Source organism: Ptychodera flava, chromosome 15 (genome assembly GCF_041260155.1).
Source record: "Ptychodera flava strain L36383 chromosome 15, AS_Pfla_20210202, whole genome shotgun sequence".
In the NCBI taxonomy this organism is placed as follows: domain Eukaryota; kingdom Metazoa; phylum Hemichordata; class Enteropneusta; family Ptychoderidae; genus Ptychodera; species Ptychodera flava.
In genome coordinates this window covers 31,423,707-31,445,893 of record NC_091942.1, presented here as the reverse complement: position 1 = coordinate 31,445,893, position 22,187 = coordinate 31,423,707, and the positions used below count along the sequence as shown (strand labels likewise).

The window sequence follows — 22,187 nt, the reverse complement described above, 5'->3', positions numbered from 1 at the left end:
AAAAAACCTGCCTCCAGAAATGTTATAGCGATCAAATACTGAAGATTTCATCCTGAGAAATTTCTATCACCAGTTCCATTCTACCGTTTTCTGAGACTGTAATCTGAATAATTACAATACTACAACTAGTATGAATAGTAAACCAAGTGATGGACAGATTCGTGCATGATGGGTGTTCTGTAGATGAGTGGCAGTGAAGTGCAGGCCTTGCAGAGAAGTTGCCCGGCTCTTGGTTGGATGAATCATGGGATACCGTAAGTTGATATGGTTTCTAATTTATCATGGCTGGCTCGGCGCCAGTTCAAACTGCTGGAAGGAATGGACCTGTGTATGTGATACAATGAATGGACAAATAGCATTTGCTTATTTATTTTCAAAACTCCTGTCTTGTACATTTCATGGCACGGGCAGCAACACGCCTCCTTGACTCCAGACAAGGCATGTACGGCTATGCAGGTTGCCCAGACAACCGGTTGTAAGGTCGCAGTGTGTTTAGAATAACTCCACGAATAACAACATCTGTAATCCATCATAAAAATTCAACTTCAAAATAAAAAAAAAATGAGTTGATTGAAACTGGATCCCTGTCACCATGGCGGCAACATTTTTTCCCATGATTCCATTAGGCTAAGCTGGCTCTTAGATAACCCTCACGATACTTGACCCTCCCCTCCTGATACCTCCCTCCCCAGAAAGCAGGACTGATTTCAAAATTCAATCTGGTTCACTGCAAGGAAATCGGGGTGATTAAATTCATTTGGGCTGACAAGTGAAACTTTACCAGCAGAGAGTCTGAGTATACATAGCTTGGGATTTGAGAAAGTCCAGAAACTGTTAAACAAAACTCATGAGATGGATACACGATACAGATGAACCTCTCATGGAGACAGAAAGATGAGATTGTAGCTAGATTAATACTTTCAAATGTGGTGATTGATGTCGTATCTCTGTTAACTGTATCTTTTTTTTATCAGACAGTGCCATAGTATATCTTTGCAGTGCATCATCGCCCCTGATGAGACGGCTATAGCTGTGAACAGTTGTTGCTTTCGGAGCGAAAATCCCTGTCCCCGTCCCGGCCACATTTCACCCCATCTGGTCCAGATATGGCGTGCAGCGGTCATGGAAGAATGGCAGCTTTGTTTTTCAGCGTCAAATGATCCGAAAACTAGAGTAAACATCCAGGGCTCGGTTTTGGCAGTAAATAGTCCAGCTTTCTCTTCTGAGATAACCTGATGAAAGACAGAGATGACGATGTGCTTTTTTCGATACGAATGTGAGACGTCTTGTTTTCAGAGAATGGAGCAGTGTAACGACAGGAGGTGAACTCTACATAGTTATATGATAAAAAAGAGACAACTGTAACTTTTGATGAAAAATGCAACTGACTTTGATAAGGTTGCATCAAACGCAGAGTGGAGTTTTGAAAGTCAAAAGTTTAGATTTCACAGCAGTGTGTATGTCATTGCCTAAACCTTGAATCAAGGTGGCAGCGATCAAAAAGGCAAAACTGAAATGTTTTACTTTGCAATCATACACCCCCTTACAAATCACTTGACTCCACGTTTTTGCATGGTCCAATTGTTTTGCATGGATGGGTGGGTCCAAGTCCATTGGGAACAGGGGTGGCCCAAGGTTAATTGGTATTTGTTTTCCAATTACAACTCTTTTCTTCAGTATAGCACCACTCATAAAGAGAATTTATGCGGAATAGTCCACTGCCTACCCCAAGAGTGTAACTTCCAATCTTTGAGACCCCCATATCACATGTAATAAAACTATTTTTTTTATTCTATCTCAAAATTTGCCCATTGTAATTTTTGACCATGAAATGTCCTAAATATCGGTTCTATGAAATTTATACACAAGAAATCATCAGTTAACAAATGCTGTGTCATCAATTCCCACAAGATGATTCAAAGCTGTGTTTTTTCCTATTAGTGCAAGATGCGAGGTATAATGATATTCAAATATGCAGATTACACTAATGAGCATTGTTTCGGTATTCAAATTCTATGCTAATGACCCTTAATCAATGTGGAATATTCATGTACCTCGGATCTTGCATTGTATAGTTTTTTCACTCAAATAAAACCTTGTAAGGGGCAGCAGTTGATAGGCAACCTTATCTGCATTTTTATCCCCTACTATCAGTTTAAAGTTAGACTGCTTCTCAAGTTTTGTTTTTTTTTATATTCAGCGTAAATGCAACTTCCAAAGGATGAATGTTTCATGAATTTACAATCAGGCATTCCTTAAACCTTGTTAATTGACCGGTGATCATCAATGCTTCTGCTATTTGGGTCTTATCTGGGCGGTAATCGATGTAATGAGCAGTGTGTTAATTTCTTGTTTTAGCCATTAGAAGCTTCTACTTAATTAAGTAACATGGGCTGTCACCGTGACGACCCTCCTGGACCTTATCATAGCTTGATTTCAACCAGCCTCTCACGATGTGGTCATTTTTCCAGAATTTCTCTGGCATTTCTGATTAAACCTGTTTTCCACTTTCCCTCCTCATCAAATACTGCATCGGTCAAGTTAATCTTCCACTGGAATGGTCTGGCTCGCTCCCTCCCAGCACTATGCGAAAGACAAGGCGATCGGTTTCACTCGTGAGAACTTCAGCAGCGCTGAAAAACAGTGAGGGTCACAGCCCTGAGTCCTAACTGGATTGAATTAAGAGAGAAAACCACACTGAACCAGCCCCGCTGTTTCTAATCCGAACAGCGGGTAAAAAAGCATGTAATCTTGAAGATTACAAACGGGGGATTCGAATCATGGTTTAAATTACAGCACGGAAAATTAGAAAGAAGTGAGAGATGATGATTAACGATCAGAGGAGGAAATCAGACGATGAAAAATAAGAGCAGTTGTGATGAGTGAAGAACACCTTCGTGTGTTTCATATCATTTTTCAAATTTGTGCCACCTTGTTCAGTTCACATTGGCCCAATTTCTGTAAATTTAGTTTCAGTACTGGCCAGATCCCAGTGTAAATATCAAAAGCAGAATACAATGGCATAAACCTGTCACTGGAATATTAGTCTGGTACAGTTTTGTTTTAATCCTGTTTTCATAAAGATTGCTTTGGTAAAATTTTGTCATTGAAATGTTGTTCTGGTAGAGTTTTGTTTCAGTCGCTTGTTTTCATAAAAATTGCTTTCAAATTGGTAAAATTTTGTTATTGTAATATTGTTCTGGTATAATTTTGTTTCAGTCTTATCATAAAACTTGCTTTGGTAAAATTCAGGCAAAAGTCATTGAAAAGGTAAATTGTTGCATTGAAATTCCGAAATTCCAGGAGGGAAACAAGTTAGGACAACACTAAGGCAAAAGGATGGAAAGCAGTTTTTTGAACAGGATGAAAAATCATCACCTATATCACAAGTAATGAGTTTCTGAACATCTGTACCTGTGTCTGTTTCCGAGGAAAAAATCCACTTCCCCCTTTCCGTGTCCTGTCTACCATTTGGGATCGTTCATCCATTCCTTTTATTTCCCTGGATAATCTGAGGATGATCACTGGACTGGAAGTGTGACTGATTAGTACCATGTTGGAATGGCGTTCATCAAAAAACCAGAGGCCTTTTGTGCAGTTATTTCATCACCCATTATCAAAAAATGATACTCCCTGACTCTGTCCTGTTAAAGTTATCACACAAATTCTTCTAAGTGTGGCCAGCTAGAAAAATTATTTGTATACCGATCGTGTCAAATCATGCATCCAAACGATGCAATTACTTTAGTGGTAATGACACATCCAATTTATGTGCTTAGTCAGTCAATTCTGAGCACACCAACTCTTTCAATTTCTCAGGCTTATTTCAAGTGAAAATTAAAAAATATGCTTATGATCTTCCAAAGTACACGAAATATATCGATATTTATATGATTCTATATACCCAGTAATGGAGACAGAGAATATTTTTAAACATTTTATTTCAAAGAGTACACTTGATTTCCAAATCAACTACCAATGACAATGAGAATTTAGTTACATATGATGTTTCTGTGCTCCTGTGAGATTTTGAAAAAGACTAAAAATCCACAATTAACAAAAAAACCTGAACTAAAATTTCTGCCCATGTGGCCAGGCAAAGTCAAAGTCACTGTGAGAGCATTAAGTCCAATCCTGGGCTGCTATTTGTCAATGGCTTTGAGAGAATCCAGAGACATAGACTGCAGTGTGAGATAGAGATTTCAGTCTTGAAGTGTGTGGTTAGATTGTAAAGGTATCGCTAAGTGCATCTCATAATGGCTTTTTCAATATCGACGTCCTGAAGACCTGCAAAAAAAATCTGTAAAAAATTTTGTTTCTAGAAAGATGTTCTATGGGTACAATACCAAGTTCTTTAACTTCTTTCAGTAAGCATGTTTGATTCATTAATTTTTTAATTTGGTTTTTGAACTTTCACCCCTCAAAAGTCGTCATTGTGATATGGGAGAAGACACTTTCCTCTTGACAGAAAAATATTGGAAGTTTATCAGTAGAAAATTTCAAAATGAAGAAGGCAAGCTTAGCAGAGAATGTTGATGGTGATATTCAGAGTTTTTCTTGTTTTTGAAATGGTATCCATTTATTTTCTGTTCTTAAAATAACAACTACAAAAAAAGAAAATGTGCAAAGAATTTGTTTGTTAGGAAGTGTTTGGCAGTCCCCTTTGTATGAAGTTGAGTGTTGAATGAACAGTTAAAAAGGAAGTTGTGTCCGTAACAGTGACATAATCATTTGCTTCACACAACAAATGCTGGAATGATTACGTCTATTACTTGTATTTCATTATGCAATCACGAGAATTTTTTGACAGGATGTTTTGAGGAACTGATTGAGTCATCATCTGTGCTGCTGTCTGTTGTTTGCACAACAAACACTTGATGAGGTTGCCATGGATGCGCTGTTTTCCATAATTTATTCCCCATGACAACAGATGCCAAACATGTAAATTTGGAAATAAGCAAATTGGATCAACAGTTCCCATCAAATCAACCAGAAAACTCTGAGCAAACACATGGTAAATTGAATTTTGCGTTTACAAACACAGGCATGAAAATTCTCTCTGGGAGAAGATCCTGGGCAACGTTGGAGAGTCACCAAGGCAACGACACGCTGCTTGAAATACCAAAGTGTCCACCATCCACTGAATATTTCATTAAGAAAATACTGATCATAATTAGTTCAACATAACTTTTTTGCAAGTAGTGCTCTGTCATGATTGGCAAGTGAGTGCGTTATTAGTGTTCAGTGATAACATAGAAAGAATACATTGACCCTAGCATAGCCGTGTGACCATTCCATGGCTACGGGGCCGTGCTTCAAATACTTGACATAGTGGGTGTATCGATATGCCTTGGGAAAATCTACCCAGCGCAGGAGGAAAGAATAAATTACCGGGATAGGGGACAATTTTTTTCACACACACAAATCAGTCTGAGAAATTGAATTCCGCAGATGTGTGTGTAGCCTTCAAATTAGAGGCTGTTGGCTGAAATCAGAACTTTGCAAACTTTCATCATTGCAAAGGTATCTCTTACCAACAAACAGGTCTATGACAGGATGACATCACTACATCATTTCTGTGAAAAAACTTGCAAATCAAAGTTTGCTTTTGCTTTGGTACATTGTATGCCCTGGAGCTATTGTCTATGACCCCTGACCTGGTTGCCAATGGCAACAAGCTGTACGGGAGCTTGCGGGCAGCTTTTCACACGGAGATAGATTTCACGATTACAGAGTGATGGACAACACAGATTGCATGGATGAGGGCTGAACTTATGTTATTTATGTTCTCAAATCGGCAATAACGGCCCTCGAGACAGCTGTCGCAGGGGGCAATCATGAACATTTTCCCACTGTATCCTGGTGAACTTTGAAGTTGGTTTCCATTGATTTATTGTTTATTTCTAAAAATATTCGATAAATTTGGATCTCTGCTAAGTTTACGCTGGGAAAGCCTTTTTGTTCACTGGATGGATCCACTTACGACATTTCCGGCACACTTTCAGAATCTGTCAAGTTATAGCTAACCATAAAACATTCTTTCAATTGAATTTGTTTCTTGTGTTAACACATTGTCCCTTTCATTTTTTTTCACATACAAATTTATGAGCTTCCCCCCTCATGCAATTTGAAAGATACACTGTGTGATGAGAATCGTTTGAATGTTCACACACAACTGCCAAGATTTTTTATGTTCTGTGAAATATTGACAAAGAAGTTCAAAATTGCAGTCGGCATCTGTTTTCTTTGGAATGGGAGGAGAAAAGCAGGTGTAAGGTCCCGTCATAAGTTAAGTGAAAATTATTGACTCAGTTGAATGTCCGTCTGTCTGAAACAAGCAAATCTAGGAATATCAATAATTGTTGTCTGATGTAAGAGGTCATGTTTTGCTTTAATGATTTATTGTTTCCGGTATAATGTTCCGGTTTGCTCTCCCAAATCACTGATTGGAAAGATTGCAAGAAAATATGGAAAATATTAACATCAAATTAAAATTTACAATTTTTCTTTACGATATCACAAAAGGTCCTGCCATCACAAAATATCAAAAGCACATTTTGGAATTTCAAAAATATTTTATCTCCTAAAATTACTGTTTTTTTAAGTAAAATGACCTGAAATTCTTTCTTAAGCAAAAATGTTATAGATTAGCAAATTTTGTATCGTGTAAATCCAACTCTTCAAATTAAAGTTTGTAAATATTTAGAAGTTGAATAAGACAATGTGTGAGATTGTACCTTTTTCTCTAAAAAAAAGTTCACTTTTTAGAAGTAGGTTAATGGATGTTTTGTCTGTTAGTTGTGACTTTATCTATAAGTCAGTTTGCCAAGACAGACGTAAAACTGACATATTTAGGTCAAATTCAGATGGAAAACATTTGGGGCTCTATCAAAACATTTGTGCAGTCATAGTTTCAACAGTCCGGATCAGATGGGCTTAATTTCGTTGGATAGCAAAGAGTGACAACACCACCCACAACTGTTTGAAAGTGATTTTGGTGAACAGTTTCAATAACAGTATATAGCTACAGAGAGCCCTGATGGGTTTAGTCATATGACCTAGTTCATATGACCCACTTCACAATCTTTGTTTTGTTGTTGTATCTACTATTGATTTATAATGTCCTCGAAACTTTTATCAAGAAGAGACCATGTTTTACTCTCAGCCGACAAGTAATCACATTTCAGTCTTGATTGGAAGTGAAAAAGTAAGAAAAATTTGATACTGCTGAAAATCTGCACAAAAATATCAAATATTTGAATGAAACTCATACAGATTAGATGCTCTGTTTTCTGTCATTAGTATGACAACTTTTTTGAAATAATTATTTTGTCCAGATAATTTTTCAGCCCTGATAAGCTAAGAATAGAAGTATAAAATTCAAGAGTCACCAAATTAACAGGATCTCTTTATTAGTATTCTCGGTAAGTACTGGAATGTTATTGTTCACAGTTTTCTCTCTGTGTGTTTTGGACACTGTAGCTTTTCTGGTCCGGCGTGTGTTGTTTTTGAGCCAGGTACATTACAGGGGTACACGGCAGGGTAGTGGCCATCAGATCAACGCTAAATTAGCAACCTGGCTGGCGATTATTAGATGTTCTTTTAATACATCCCGGTCATTAGACAAAGTCCTTCATTCTCCGACTCACAGTATCAGTGGAAACTGAACTCCCGAAATCAAGACAAGTCCTCAACGTATATGGCTGCCACATGTTTCGGCACACAGAATAAAAGGTTTCAATGCCACACATTTTGAAAGCCAATAGTTTGACCAGATGCGAAGACAGTGACTTCGTTTGTGTGACGGTGTTCTCTCCATATAAGCTTCGGTTGTTTGTGCTCTAAGGATGTCTTGTTTGAACACTGGCCAACGCATGCGTTATGCAGGGCTTAAAGGTCTCCCACAAGGATCCATCCAATTATACTGATAACATGAAAGTATTTTTTTAAGTTTGATGTCTTTAAAGTTAAACTTAATCTACTCATTTATTGCTATTTTCAACTTTCAGCACATCCCTTATCTCTGTTATTTTTCGCCAACTGAAGCTCATTAATTTAAAACTCACTATCACATCTGTCTGTTTGTTTATTGATGGGGGTCTGGGCTCCACTGGACCCGACTGCTTATTTTAATGAAAGTTCATAAAATATTGCTTCTGTTACTATTTCCACGTGTTTTCTTGAGGGGATTTGAAATAACAAACCGGATTGTTGCCGCAGCAACAATATCTCATCTCCTGGCGCGAGGGGTTGCCTTGGATATATTTTTCCGCAGATCGATTCAGGAAAACCAAGTATTCCCAAATCCCTTTTCCCCATCAGGACCTTTAAGAGTATTTTCACCACAGTTTGTGCTTCAATTATCCCAGCATTTCTCAGAATCACTTTTAGCAGTAAGGTTTATTATCATTACAAGGTAAAATATTTAAGATTGGGCAAGTTTATTTGTCTAACAAGATAATTGGCTCTTAATTATTCACCCACAATTGCGTATAATTGAGAATGTTAAACTGTTTATTTTTTTTATACTGATCTTGATAGAATTAGGATTTAAAATGCTTATCAAAGGAAATGGACCATTAGATCTGAGAAGGGGGGTAGTAAGAAAGACACTGTGCAATTTTTTTTGTTGCTCTTCAGGATTTACAAGTTTTATCTCCAGCTCAAAATTTGCATACTGTGCACATTTTGTTTCAGAATTCCTCTTACCGTTTATTGTTAAGGCCAATTTGCGAGAGTAAAAAGGTAACATAATATCGTTTCTAGATTTTTTTACAGATCTGTAGATATTATTATTTTTGGCTACCCTTTCCAAAGAGACAATGGTAGATCCCCGTGCTGTCAACTTTCTGTTCCTGATCAGTGTAAAAACAAGACTGAAAACAAAAAGGACTGTACCAAATCCAGCTGGGGAAGGCAGGCCCTTTCTACCCCTCCCATCAGCAGTTGAAGGATGATTTTCAATATTTTAGTTCAAGGAAGCAAATACTCTTTCTTCTCCTTCTCTGTGAGGTATGTTGAAATATTATATGTTGAATTGTGCCTTGAATATATGTTTGACTTGCGAGTACAATTCATTGTGTTTAACCCTTTGAGTGCTGTGATTTTTCCCACCGAAATTTTAGTTCAACATTTTAACAATTTTTTTGAATTTTTCTGTAATTTTTTTATTATTTTGGACCAAACGGACATTGCATTTTATTGGCTACAGATTTTCATCAAAATTTTGGCAAAAATCTGAAAAAATTTGCCTGGGGTACATTTTACAAAGATGACAAAAGTTGACTTTGGCACTCAAAGGGCTAACATGCAGCATTCTCATTGACACATAAATTGTAGTCTGGATGAAAAACTGAGGCATCAACAATATTGAAATTACACACGTGTTAGCTGTATTGACAAGCTAAAAAGCTAGTAATTTCAAAACACTTTTGGAGTTCCTAGTTAGACAAGAATTAGAATTAAAAAAGAAAATCATACTAAAAGAAAGGGATCTTGATATTAAAGCTTTCACATTTTTCATCTTTTTCCAAAAGCTTATATTTAGATTGAAGCAAAATCCTGTTTTTGAAAATTGAAATTAAGTAGTGTTGAGTGACTGGAATATCTCATGTATGAGATAATTTGTCACGAGTGTCATAATGTTCAACATCAACTGGAATATCTCATGTTAAAGATAATTTATCATGTGACATAACATCACACCATTATGGGAAAGGTCAGGGGTCGTGTTTCTTTTGAGAAATGATGCATAATTTTTTACAAAAAGTTCACACAAGAAATATGAGAGAGTACCTCCGCTGACAAATTCAATAATTCAACAATTGCAAGTGAAAAATTGCAAACAGATGGGACTCCAAAAATGAAGTCAACAAAAAGTACTTTGAGCCAGGCTTTAATTCAAGTTTTGATCCTTGAATATACCAGTGAATTGCTGATGAAACCTTGTACTTGACTGTCAGAGAATGCATTTGATTTTGAAACTAATTTTGACATCTCAGCAGCAAGAGAGAGTTTAAACACTCAGCTCTTTAAAAGAGCTTGCAAGGTAACTGTCATCTTGAACAGAAACTTTAACAAAGCATCATAATTGACAAACAGCAAAAGAATTTTTTTAAAAATGGAAAAATTGCACAGCTGTCTTAAAGAGAAATAATGACAACACTTTGAAAAAAATATGATGCAGTATGACAGTGTGATGATATCTGATTGCATGATGTCATCAGGGGTTGATTGTGATGGCAAACACATATTTAATTAAACAAACAGATGACAGAAGAATTCAAACACAAATAGATACCTTCCACATTCCGTCATTTCTATCGTGATGGATCCATTTTAAAACCTGGCCCACATTCTACAGCCATGACTGAAGTGAATTAACACACATGTATTGAATACTTCATCTTCCATTGAGAACATTCTCTGTACTGTGCGATGTACTATCACAAATATTTCTACTTGTTCAGAAATATTTCCACAAAATTATTTGCAATGTATTTTGCAAATTCAGAGTTGTTTTGATTTCGCAAATGTGTTTTTCAAAGTACGGGAATAAAAGAACAAGATATAGAAGATGATAAACCTGAATGACCATTAGATGACATTATTACATTATTATTATTATTGCCACACTAACAATTATAGGAATTATAAAATGGAGAGAAACATGCTGAAAATGCAAAAAAGGGATTAACAGTTCACATATTTTTATGGAGAATATGTGTTAAAAAGCATTGTGGCTAAAAGACTTACTTTTGAAAGTAATAATTGCCTTCAGCTTTTATGAAAAGTTGTGATACTTTTGAGATTAATAGCAATATTCAGACCATGAACTTTCACCTAAATGGAAATGATCTGCCGATTTTTTAAATATTTTGAAACTACTTAATTATAAAAAAAATATCAATGTTATGAAAGTATGCTGGGTTCCATCACTCTCTTTGTTTCGTTGTTGTTGTTGCATCGCACTATTGAACAGAGAAAAGCCACCGCTGAAAGTGTGCATTGATACCATACTTGGTCCATGAGATTTATGGAAATAAGCTCATCAGAATATAACACTGACACAATTTCAGTTCAGTCTTAAGATCTTTCTAACTTCCTGTGCAACATGAAAATATTTAGTACATGGAGATGTCAGAAAGGAATCCTTGCTCTGGAGTTACTCTTTAAAATTTAATTTCTTCAGCATACCATTGTCAGGGATACCGAGAGTCAACTACTCACTTTAATTATTGGTTTCTAAGCATCCACTGAAATCGAAATGGGACTTTCAGCCTGCCACGGTATTTGTTGTACAAATTTTTTTTGTGAAAGAAAGCTGTTTTCTTGGTCAAGGAAAAAGCCCTTGTTTGCAGCATGAAGAGATAAACTTAATGACGTCTTTGTGCAATCAAAGTAAGATGTTTTGACTTTAAGCATTTTACCGGAAAGGTACGTGGCACGTGGAATCAATAGAAGCTCACTTGGTCAAAGGGAAATGGAAACATCAGATTACTTCTTATACAGATGGATGTTGTCAAGTACCATTTTACAATCCATGATTGTACATGCATGAAATCTATCAGATTCAAGGAAATCATAAAGTGAAGTTCGTCAAACAAGAAGTTGAAAATAATATCCTGAACCACTTTAAATTTCCTACAAGTTTTGAGATGATCTGAAGCATAAACAAATCTGTACTAGAAGACACAAATACTCAACATTTTAGATTTCTTGGTTGCAACATGTTTAAAAATTAAAGATCTTAAAATCAGGAAATCAACAAAAAAGGAAAAAATGTAGTTATAATAATTGTTTTTATGGTATCATTATGTTTCTTGAATGTTAAAGTGGGTGTCACTTTTAGTATTAAATAACACCTGATCTTGTAAATAAAAAAGAAACATTGTACAAACGGTTGTGGTGATTGCCAGCATTACACGTACATATTAAATCTTCTTTGACTTTTAGTGAAAATTGCTGTACGGCTGTACATTTCCACTCATTCATTTTAATTTTGTATTGTGTATGATACTGCTGCATTTGTTATGAACATAATTATCAAAAGCATTTGTTTTATTGTTCTTTAGAATTTGATTGTTATATACTTCAACAAACCTTTTCAGTGTGCTAGCGTGCTGCATGTCAATTGTCAGTGAAATATATATGACTACAGTGCATCGTTTTATCTCCCTCACTGAAGTAACCAAGCAGTGTTTGAAAAGATCACAGCTCCACTGTCCAAATAGACTCTTATAACGAATTATTTCTATTTCACATAGCCCTCTCATTTACAAAAAAGTTTGCTCTTCACATCATCTATTGCCAAAAATGTCAGAAATTTCAACCCAGTGGTAAGAAATTACTACCATAAATATTTTAAAGATGAAATAGTGGCCCTGAAAGGGTCATTAAATTTTAAACAGCTGACCAAAATTGTGATATAAAAGTTTCTTTACAATCCTGTTGACTTGGTCTGTAGGTTTGATGTGATTGAAGCATCATACACAGGAGTAATTTAATACAAGTCGGTTTTTGCTGGTAAAATGTTGTTTCCTGCCTAATGCACTACATATGTTGACTGGAAAATAGACCTGAGTTTTAATCAAGCTAATATCACCAGTTTCCTTAGACTAAACAGCATGGTCACCGTTTACGAGGAGTGTTGCACAAAGTACTTTCTAAGTTCCCGCCAAATTAGCAGCCATGATTTTTCACACTTCAGAAGACTGACCACAACTGCCAGGCCCCTAGGTGGAAAGAATTTTCTCACAGGTATCAGAAACTTGTGTTTTGTGTAGTGCAATCCTTAGTCTCTGTGTAGCCAACCAGGAACGGGGTGCATCATGTCTTCCCAGCATCCCTTGCTCCCTGCCTACCAGGGTTCCTTGCTGTGAGTGGGATGGAGCCTGGGGCAGTATTTTGTCTAGGGTAACAGCCCCAAAGTTTCAAAGGTACTTGTCTCTCCAGTAAGACATGCATAAAAAATACCAGGCATTCAATAACAGAGGCTCTTTCTTTGTTCCCGCCAAAACTATTACACACATTCCACCACATTTTTTCCCGCCATTTTATCTGCTTTTGACGTAGGGCACTTTATGAGTCAGGAGCTGATGGTATATGCATTAACTCTTGATTATGACAGTAAGGACATACCAGAAGCCACATATCGTGCCAGTTAAGTTCTTTTCATGGGGTGAACGAAATTTTAATACTGGTGAAGACTTCACCAGCTTTTATGGATGATGCTTCTCCACAATATTGGCCAAGTACTTTTCATATATATGTATTTATAATTCCGAGCCAAATTGAGTGTAAAAAAAACTCCTTCATACCGTTTTTAAGTTCCTCTGAAGAAACATGACCAGGATCGTGAAAGTTTATCTGGTACGCATTTGTCATATTTATTATTTGAGGTTCCAGTTACAGCATTGCAAAAACATTGAATATCATAATTATTCTCATGAAATATGATCGAGAGAAAGATCAATATACAGGTCATCGGAAACTGCCATTTCCTTTTATGTTCAGTCTTGCGATTGTCGTAAGTTTCATCATGGTGATCATAAGCCTAGCAAAGGTATTTTTGGACAGCAGAGGTTTTGATATATTTCCCATATGAAAGCTACATGCTAAATTTCTAATGGTGATGTAACTGTTTGTTTTAGATATGAGAAGTGACAGCTTTGAGAACGGAACGGTAATCGGTTATTTGTCCGATGTCTCTGTTAAAATGGTTGGCATGCCAATTATACCCCTGTGGTCGGTTTCCATGGAAGCGAAGGTTTGTTTTTAACAAGGGGGAAAGGAAAACCTGTCTAATCATGGCAGGATACCTGATATTAAAGAGGTTGGTGGGAAAACATTTTTACCACCGCAACATAAACCGGGATAGAATAACAATGGGAACCATTTGGGGTCAGATTTTATCCCCGCAAGTTGTAACACTTATTTTTCAGTGAATAACCCACAGTGTGAGTACAACAAACAGCTGCAGTCCCAAACAGCCAGGCGATGAATTCTAGCTCCACAAGGCCCTCAGACACAGAGCAAGCCCTCTATTAGGAAATTGGTATTTCTCCCAGTTGGACGGAAATCCTAAAATATGGCATTTGATAAACTGGATTAGCTCATCAACAGGGAAGCATTGTAGCTTTGTATATATTTAGAAGAAATTCACAGATTTTTTCAGTTTTACAAAGATGCTATAAATTATACAACATAGTAACCATTCTGTTTATTTCTTTTTTACACCTCTGAGAGACTTTTTACATGTCTGCATTACTTACAGAGATGAAGTTGAACTTCATGGATGGAACAGCCAATCAGAGAGCCAAAGGTTTATGGTTTGAATGCTGCCAAATAAGCCAATCAGCAAGCCCGTAACATAAGTCACTGAATCTCATCAAGTGTTGCCAATCAGAGAACAGTTCAGTGAAGCAAGTCTGACAACACTGTCAGAAGTTGTCAGTAAGTTTCTCACAGCTTTGGAATTTCAACAATTCTGATGTTGAACAACTAGCCTCATTCTGAACGTCTTGTGGTATTCTCCCGACATGCAGTAAATATCCAACATGCCAAAAGAAAAACCTCAAAGTTTAAAGATAGGAAAGACATACAAGGGTAATTCTATGCAGAGAAAGTGAACTACCACTATAGCTACATGTATATAACAAATAAGTGGTTAAATTTTAATGAATTTTTAAAGCAAATGAAAGCTACTGAACTATATAGTGAACAATCAACTTCATTCTAAATGCCCTGTGGTATTCTTAAAACATGCAATACTCATATATATACATATATATATATATATATATTATATATATATATATATATATATATATATATATATATATATGTGTGTGTGTGTGTGTATGTGTGTGTGTGTGTGTTTTAAATACAAATTTTTCAAATTTTGCAAATCTAAGTTTTCTTTAGGTACTTAACATTAATTGACATTGGCAATTCATGAACTTGAACTGCGTTTTTTGTTTTTTGTGAATCACATACTGAGAATCAAGAATTTGTATTTTTGCGAAAAGTACATTTTAGGAGAAAGTAGGACAGTCTTATCGAAACATAAGGCATAACCCAAGTGGCCCTATATGAATGAAACAGATGAGTAGCAAATATATACTCATTCATAACAAAGAATATGGATACATTTTCCACATACCCTGGATGGAATAAACCATTCCCAGAGAAAAAAATCACAACATATGTGAACAAATTGTGTGTTGGTTCTCTTCATTAAAGTGCAGGGATGTCGCATCACTTGGCTCAGTGCCAGAAGTTCTCATGGTGCAGATAGTGAGTGGTCATACTTTTCATGTAATTGTATAGGCAACCAATCTAAACAAGAAGGATTAGTGTTCCATTTGAGGAAATTCAAGCCCAGCACTGTCGTTGACATTCTCCGCTAAATCTAAACATGTTTTTTTATGCTTTTCTTCCAAGGTAAAAATAAACTTTTGTATGATAGAATAGAAATATAAACTTTTTTCAAAAGTCACAAGCGGGAATATGTTGCCAGAATTCAGAGTAATAATTCTATCATCTGCTCTGTCTTTAGTTGTTTTCAAAATCAGAAATCAAATAGTTATAGATCTTTGGAGGGATAATTGATATGAAAAGAAAAGTCTGCAAAGCTAAAAACAGTACTAAAAGTATTGCTTCCATGTTGTTCTTTTAAGAAAAAGAATATTTACATGACTGTCATACAGTGTGGAATTGGGAAGGGGGAATATGTATGCCTTATAAATTCTGAACTGCAATTTTTATCCATCTTGAAATGTGAAATCAATAAAATTTAGATGTTTGTAACCACCTCTCCTAAGATCCAATAGTTCATCTCATAGTATCACACTTCAAGCATTCTATTATTGTTGTTCTGTTAGAAAAGTTTAAATTCAATAAATGAAACTTTTGTAGAAGGTAATAGTAACTTTCAGTTTCATAACATTTTTTCAATGATGTTTGTCTAAATTTAATATGGAGCTACAAAAGAGGTTGATGGAGAAGAAATGCCATGCAACTCAGTGAAGAAACATAAATGTGAAATATGCAAAGTTGCAAATTAAACATACTTTTTCCATGGTAACTTGAAATAAAAAATGTTTATAACTTGAAATGTTTATAACTTATGGTCAGTTAAGACCAAACTGGAAAACCCGCACCATCAAATCAACATCAGAAATAATTAAAAAAAATCTTCCATAAAGCAAGCAAAAATCTTCCATAAAATGCATTCTAAATATTTTTCTATCTTCAAACTTTGACAGTTTGTGACTCAAGACTAAGAGACAAGAAGAAGGATGCTCTCAATGTTGAAGTAATGCAGTCTAAACTTGGCTACAGAGATCACAAGTTTTACCATCTGCCTGACAACTACCACATACTTTTACAAGGATTCTTCTTTCCTGTGGGAACCAGCAAATCATGTCTCCATTTCAACGAAATATCATCTATCACTTTGGAGATCATATTCTCATATTAACATTTCTGTGTTGTAAAGGATAAGGTTCATAATTAATAATTATTGCCCCAATAAAAACAAGGGTGAAATGTCATTATTTGATTAAGCTTGAAGCCTTGAGCAATTTTTCATGCGTCACCATATCTTTTTAAATCTCTGCAGTAAATCGTTTCAGGACAAAACAATTTAGATGAATTTCTGAAATGATAGTATGAAATCCATTGTATGTTTCTGTATTGACAGGTTCATAATTCACAACTATGCATCTTGATATTGAATCTTAATCTGTATCTTGATATAGTGCATTACATTAAAATATAATATCGATCAGTTTAAGATGTGCAGTCTTTTAGTAATATCAAAATCAAAAGAACATAACATAGATAACATACATTCAGATATATAGATACATACATATCTCTCTCTCTCCCTATCTATCTATCTATCTATCTATCTATCTATCTATACATCTATACATCTATCTTTTATATGTGTGTGTGTATGTTTAGGCTTGGGATCCCTGATATACTTTGACCACTGTCAAAATCCCAGGGTATGTTGGTTAAATAAATTGATTTTAGACTTTAATATTTGTGATTCCTTGGTTGAATACTATTAGAAGCTCGTAATAAAATGAAAGGGGCCAACATCTGCTGGCTTTAATATTGCCGGCAACAAAAGACTGCTATACCACTGTTGGTATGAACGTTGTCGATTTTCCTTAGAATCATTTGTGAATTTATGACTTATATACTTTTATAATTCTTTGACATAATGTGTAAATGTTACATACAGTGAGATGCAGTCTTGACTGGTGATTTTAAAACAAACTAAACAAGTCACATAAAAGTTTTTATGCAAATTGAATCTTTAACCTTTGACCTACTAAACTTTTCACCCCGTTTTCAAAAATATTAGCCAAGTGGTAGCCTAAGAAGGAACAGAATTGAATCGGAGGACAGTTTTGAACAGATTACTAGCAATGTAATGCTCTTAAAGTTCAAGTTCCACTATCCACTGAAGCCATTCAAGTGATATGTTATAACTTATGTGCACCTGGCATTTTAATAGCAGGTGTGACTCATAATTCATGCAAATGAGATAAAGTAGTGTTTTTATGTTGGTGCTGTAGAAGAGGACTAACAAATACTGCTAGAACTTATATGCATATTGATGAGTATGCCCTCTAAACTCATGAAATCTTGGAGAAAATATAATAGGAATTTCAGTAAATTTTTGCACTAGCTGGGTACCAGTACCTGTACTAGGCAAATTTTTAAATCAAGGCAATTAATTTAATTAGTGGCATGCTGATTTCGTTCAGAGGGCACGCTGATGTTGATTTTGTTGGTCATTTTCTTGCTGTACTGTCACTTTTTAACTTTCTATCATGTATGGCCTGCTGAAATTACTGAGCTTTAGTAAACAAAGAGATTTCTTGTCTGTTGACTACACCACCATCGTGTTCAATGACAATGTGTGACAAAGCCTATGCTAGGGGCAAGGTTGGTCAACTGTGCGCTGAAAAAGAAGAAGAATAAAAACATTTTTGGTGAGCTTTCAAGTGGACACGTCATGGAAATTATTTAGATGATATTTAAATTTCCATTTTAATGTTACAACAAATAGTAGATCAGACCACAGATAGTAGACCATAGAGAGTAGTAGACCATAGTAATGTCTACAATCAGACCATAGACAGTATACTGTCTATGATCAGACCATAGTAGACCATAGACAGTAGTGTCTATGATCAGCCATTTTGACAGTAGTGTCTACAATCAAACCATGGACAGTAGTGTCTATAATCAGACCATAGACAGTAGTGTCTACGATCAGACCTTGCATAGACAGTAATGTTTATGATCAGACCATAGACAGTAGTGTCCATGATCAGATATCCCAGTGTCTACAATCAGACCACAGACAATGTCTATGATCAGACCATATGCGGCTCTTATCAAAAATGATATTCAATCAATGAGTCAGGACTTGTTGCCTCAGCAAAAGGCAATAAACCATCGTCATATCTTTTGTCATGTATCAATATTTGTTTTTCTTGCAAAATTTTCAATAAAGACAACAAAATATATTGGTTTGGACTTGTTCACAGGGTCAGCGGCTGTGTCTCATTGTTTGTTTCCCCTCATTTGCAACAATGTGGCAATCAGGGAACAGATTGTTTTGATCATGCTGTAACTGGTCTGCAGTCAGGTTGTTGCAAACCTAACGTAGGAACACTTTCCCACGGTTCCACAGTTCCAGCGTACACAGCCATATATGTACAACTTTGCTTGGGGGAACAGTGTCCATATAAAATTCTGCACCCTGTGAAAACAAACCCTTTACCAAGAAACTGGTAGGCTAACTTCTGATCCTCAGATGGGCTATTTGCTATTAAAGTACAGCTGGTTTTGCCTTGCAAAGGAACATTTTGTGAGTCACACCCCTCCCCCTCCTCTACCTCCCATCACCACATTCTAACCTTTTGAAAAAAACACTGTATCTTTCTTTGATGTTTTCTATAGTTCATTATATACATATATTCTTGTTTCTCCACTCATATACTATAGGCACTGTTTCACAATCCTGTACAGTCGTGTATGCTCCTGGGACTTCTAAAGTGTCAGTAGTTGCTTGCAATGTTTTTTTTACACTAATGGGCAAACTAACTGTGTTATACTTGACCCTACAGTCAAATTGGGCCTAAAGCCATGCAAAAAATTCCACTTCCACATTGTTTTGCAGTTGTCTCTGGGCCTTCCTTTTCTTGGCCTTCTGCCAGAACCTGGTCACACGAGCTGCCCACTGCGGCCGCGACAACCACCCGCTCACAGGCTGTGTACGGCAGGTTGCCAGTGAAACCAGACAATGGGTCCATAGCTGCATATGAATTCCTTCACTACCTTGTAGACTGTAAGCAAAATAATGGGCACATGTCAGACTATTGTTGTCAGGCGAGGAATACAATTGTAAGGCTCGCACCTCCAACTCAAATCAATAACACTGTAAGGGCATAATTTTATAACAGTCATTGGTACACTGATTGAACCCCGACCACTTGACCACATGCCATGCTTTCCAAGATTCAAAACTATGTCTGTCGTATGATTTTTATCCCCAGTTCATACCCGGTCACTGTGGACTTAATCTGCAAATCTTGTATTTAAATCGGAGGATCAAATCAGTACAAGTTTGTCCATGCTGTTTTTAATTTAAATTTCCGTGGCATGATTTATGGAGATGATTGATGAAGAATAACAAATAAGCCTCTTGGTCAAGTTGAGCGAACTTTAGGTTATGGTGATGTCAGTTTTCACTGTCCTTAGAGTCTTGGTAACATTCACCTGTTGAATCGAATTTGTCAACTGACAGCGTTGGATTCCGGGATGGACATCAACCATGACTTTCCAGCCTAGCTTTGTTGACAGAGTTGCCCAAAACCCCTGCCCCCAACTTGGAAAGTTACAAACGGAACATTGCTCGGCTTTTCTGGAATAGGTGAATCATAAGGAAACCCTACTCCAGAGCGGTCAAGTACCTCGCCAAACTGAGGGTTGGGCTTTATTCAGCTAGCATGTCAGATCAGCAGAGCAAACACCCTGGGTCGTCTTTTCCTTCTGAAGCACATATCAACTCAAAGTGTGTTTTTGAATTGTAATCAAGTGTCGCTGTTTGTATGAGTGGGTGTTTTAAGTGTTCTTTTCCGGGAGCGACCAACTTTCGATAATTAAGTGACATTCATGCTTCTTTGGCACAAGCAAACTAGCAGAGTTTTAAATTTCGACTACCCTTTTATATCTTTATCTTTTAAAATCACCATAATGGATGACTTCTTATCACTCAATACTAAGAAATGCATTGAAAAATTTGTTCCAAGTACACAGATAAAAAAGTGTAGTTACAAGTAGATATATGTTTGAGCAGTGGAAACTGGACATTCTAGGTCATTTTCCAACAACATGTGCATTGAAACTGTTCTCTTTTGTGTGGAGTGGCTATAGGTGAAACATACCTTTATTCTTTTCTCTGTTACTGGGTAACTGAAGACTTCAAGTTTTGGAAAGTCCACCAAAATGGACAAAATCTGTCCTATGCTCTTGAATGAATTGTTAATTTGTGTTCTCATTGTCCGATTATTTACTTCATGTATGTATATGCACTCATATATATCATACATGTGTACTTTTGCCAAGCTTTACAAAGAGATTGCAGCCAATGAGAGAACTGCAACTTAAAGGACTTTTTTCTAACATTTTCTTTTGCACTATTCCACAGGTTTATATTTTTTGAGCAAACTATGGACTGTGTAAAACTGGACAAAGTAATCTAATAAAGGAAGCATTAAACTTATTAGTCAAGTACATTTCTGAAAATGGCGTGAATATAGACTTGTCGTCTTGAGTCTTAGTTCAAGTTCTTCTCTGACCTCACAGTATCAGCAGTGCATAAGTCCATCAGGTTAGTATGTTCATCGCCAGCTAGATCATTTGTTTTGCAGAGTCAAAAATTAACTGACTAAATGTGAGGTACTATCTCCTCAGTGATGCAGGATGCAGGCATTACCGATTGGATGCCATATTTGGGGACATGTAATTTAAATTTTACAACACCTGATCTCATAGGTCACTTTGCAAATGAAATACTACCAAAGAAGGACAAATAATTTCAGGTAGCCTTGTCCACGCTGCTTTGTTAGGTCAGCGTTGTATGGTCTCCCAAACTATGTTGCAGGTAGAGTAGATCCCTGCCTGAATAAAGACCCTTGGCTAGCCAAGTTCCAGGTGCAGCAATCTGATCTGGTGGTCAGGTAAATCTGCAAAGAGCATAAATGTCCAAGTCTGAACTTCTTGTTGACAGCATGTTATAGTAAAGCTGCACGCACATAAACAACCTGAAATTTCTACATTTATAGGCATGTCCATCAGCACGTATGTAAGGCGGCCATGCTTCAGGAGGCTAAATTTAATTAAAGGGCCATTAAGTATCAAACTCTCAACTGCAAGCACCACCAAATATTACACTTTGTGAATTGCACTTCCAAAGATTTCCACAAATTATCAATTTTTGACATAAAGATCAGTCACGTAACACCACTTTAGGTTTAATATTAAAAGTGGTCCCCCATTGGACAGCGTGAGTATTAACTCAATTTTTGTTCTGCCTTAGAGATTTATGACTGCTGCCCACAAATGTGTCAACACAGAAACACTGGACACACCTAGTGTATCTACTAGAATACTTGCAAAGTTTGTTTTTTCATAAATATGGACAGGCTGAAGTTCAGCTCTGTTTTGTTGCTCTGGAGAGCTATCAGAGGTGACTCACGGAATGACAACTATATATGAATGCTCAGTTCTGGTTCACTTTGAAGCTGTTTGCAAAATGGGATGTACGGAACTTGCGTATGGAGCATTGCGTTTGCTTACACCGTGACAGAGAAAGGAACATGGGTTAGACAAATTATCCTGTCTGCTCAGCACCTTGTAACGTTCTTTCCAACAATTCATGATTGCCTGTCATCCCCAGTCAGTGCGTGTGTAGCCTAGAACTGCTAGCACTAGTGTTTTGAATTCCTAAAACTTAAATATAAAGTATTGGGGTCTAAAATAGCACTTTGGTTCTAGATAAATTTGTTTCACAAAAGTTATCAGTGTGAGTAAATAAAGGAAGTGCCCTTTAAAACACTGTCATAAGAACAGATCCCCACATATTATTTAGTGTG

At 36.4% G+C, this 22,187-nt stretch overlaps 1 long non-coding RNA gene across 1 annotated transcript; it reads left to right on the top strand.

Annotated features, from left to right (window-relative positions):
• Window positions 1-8,940: 8,940 nt before the first annotated feature.
• LOC139151872 (uncharacterized) lies at window positions 8,941-16,819 on the top strand. The gene is made up of 3 exons (XR_011556503.1): window positions 8,941-9,012; window positions 14,276-14,454; window positions 16,269-16,819. It is a non-coding gene; the product is annotated as an uncharacterized lncRNA (long non-coding RNA).
• Window positions 16,820-22,187: the final 5,368 nt, after the last annotated feature.